Source organism: Scyliorhinus canicula, chromosome 17 (genome assembly GCF_902713615.1).
Source record: "Scyliorhinus canicula chromosome 17, sScyCan1.1, whole genome shotgun sequence".
In the NCBI taxonomy this organism is placed as follows: domain Eukaryota; kingdom Metazoa; phylum Chordata; class Chondrichthyes; order Carcharhiniformes; family Scyliorhinidae; genus Scyliorhinus; species Scyliorhinus canicula.
Genome location: NC_052162.1, coordinates 114,021,661 through 114,024,242, shown reverse-complemented (window position 1 = coordinate 114,024,242; position 2,582 = coordinate 114,021,661).

The following is a 2,582-nucleotide window of genomic DNA, read 5'->3' as shown; positions in this document are numbered from 1 at the left end:
TCAATGTGTTGGAAGCAGTTCAGAGAAGGTTTACTGGACTCATACCTGGAATTGGAGGCTGGTCTTATGAGGAATGATTGGACAGGCTGGACTGTGTCTGATGGAGTTTCAGTGACTTGATTGAACCGTATAAGGTCCTGAGGGGCCTTGACAGGGTGGATGTAGAAAGGATATTTCCTCTTGTGGGAGAATCTGGAAATTAGAGTCACTTTAAAAGTAATAAGTTACTCATTTAAGGCAGAGGAGAACTTTTTTCTCTCAGAGGGTTGTGAATCTTTGGAACTCCCTTCCTCAAAGGGCAGGTGGAAAACAGAGTCTTGAATATTTTGAAGGCAGAGCTGGATATATTTCTGTTCATCAAGGGGGTGAAGGCTTATCCGGGGGGGGGGGGGGGGGGGGGCAGGAATACCACAAGAAATAGGAACAGGAGTAAACCATTCGGCCCTTCCCCGCCATTCAATTATGGCTGATCCAGCATTTCTCTTGGCCACTTTCCTGCCCTTTCCCTGTAATGCTTGATTCTCTCGCTGATCAAGAATCTGTCTCAGCCTTAAATATAGGCAAGGACTCTGTCCCCACAGCTCTCAGTTCCAAAGACTCACAGCCCTCAGTGAAGACATTTCTCCATATCTCAGTCTTAATTGGCACCTCTTTATTCTGAGACGGGTCCCTCTGGTCCACAGCTGCAGCAAGACTTCCCGACTCTTATACTCCAACCCCCTTGGAATCAGGGCCAACATTCCATTAGCTTCCTGATTACCTGCTGCACCTGTCTGCTAGCTTCCTGTGTTTCCTGCACAAGTTCCCCCGAGTCCCTTTGTGTTGCAGCTTTCTGCAGTTTTTCTTCATTTAAATAATACTGTTTCCCTTCCAAAATGAAATTCACATTTTCCCACATTATGTTCCATTTACCAACTTTTTGCCCACTTACATAATCTATCTTATTGCAAATTGTTTGTACCCCCCTCCTCGCAACTTGTCTTTGCTCATTCTCCCCGTGTCTGTGTGGGTTTCCTCCGATTTCCTCCCACAGTCCAAAGAAGTGCAGGTTAGGTGGACTGGCTATGCTAAATTGCCCTTAGTGTTCAAAATGGTTAGGAGGGGTTACGGGGATAGGGTGGAGGTGAGGGCTTTAGTGGCTCGGTGCAGACTTCATAAGCCAAATGGCCTCCTTCTGCACTGTATGTTCTATTGCACCTAGTACATTCGCTTCGACCTCCAAGTCATTATGAGATATTATAAACAGTTGTGGTCCCAGAACTGATCCTTGTGTAACCCCACTGGTTACAGTTCGCTGTTTCCTGTCCATCAACCAATTCTCTTCCATCCCAATATTCGAGCTCCATAATCATGAGCTCTTATCTTATAACTTAACCCTTTTGTGAAGTACCTTGTCGAACGCCTTCCAAAAGTCCAAACACATCACATCTACTGGTTCCCCTCTATCCTGGTTGTGATAAATTAACCAGACATCGTTTCCCTTTCATGAAGTCATGCTGACTCTGCTTATTGTGATTTTCCAAATATGTTGGTATTACTTCCTTAATAATTGATTCCAGAATGTTTCCAACAATAAAGTTAGACAAATTGGTCTACATTTACCAGCTTTTTGCTTCACTCCCTTTTTGTATAGGGATGTCACATTTGCAGTTCTCCAATCCTCCGGTACTTCTCCAGAATCCAAGGATTTTTGGAAAATTATAACCAATGCATCCATTGTCTCTATAGCCATTTCTTTAGGATCCTAAGATGCAAGCATCAGGGCCGGGAACTTACCTGCCTTTAGCCCCATTAGTTTGTCTAACATGATTTGTCCAGTGATTTAATTCCTCCCCCTATTCTTTAGCATTAATGGGATGTTCAAAGTCTCTTCAACCATAAAGACTGCTGCAAAATATCTGTTTAACTCCTCTGCCATTTCCTTGTTCCCCATAACTATCTCCCAGATTTATTTTCTAAGGGGCCTGTGTGGAGTTGAGGTTACAATCAGTTCAGCCGGGAACTTACTGAATGGTGGAGCAGGCTCGAGGGGCCGAGGGCCTATTCCTGCTCCTAATTCATATGTTATCACATCCATTATAATAGATTGTAGCAATTTCCCTCCTACTGATGTCAGGCTAATGGGTCTGTAGTTCCCCATTTTCTCTCTCCCTCCTTAAATAGTGGGGTTACATTTACCACCTTCCAATCCGCAGGAACCATTCCAGAATCTATAGAATTTTGAAAGATGATCACCAATGTATCCATTATCTCTATAGCCGCCTCTTTCAACACTCTGGGATGTAGAGCATCAGCTTTTGGGGATTTATTAATTTTTCATCCAAAAAATTCTCCAGTGCTACTTTTTCACTCATGCTCACAATTGTGAGAACCCCTTGGTTCTCTCGTGTTTTGGGACGATTTCTGTATCTTCTTCCATGAAGACAGACACACATTGTTTAGTTTCTCTGCCATTTCCTTATTCCCCATTATAAACTCTCCTGTCTCTGTCTGGAATGGACCCACATTGGCCTTTGCTAATCTTTTCCTTTTCACATTCCTATAGGAGCTTTTCCAGTTCTCCCCAGTTTGCTCTCATATTC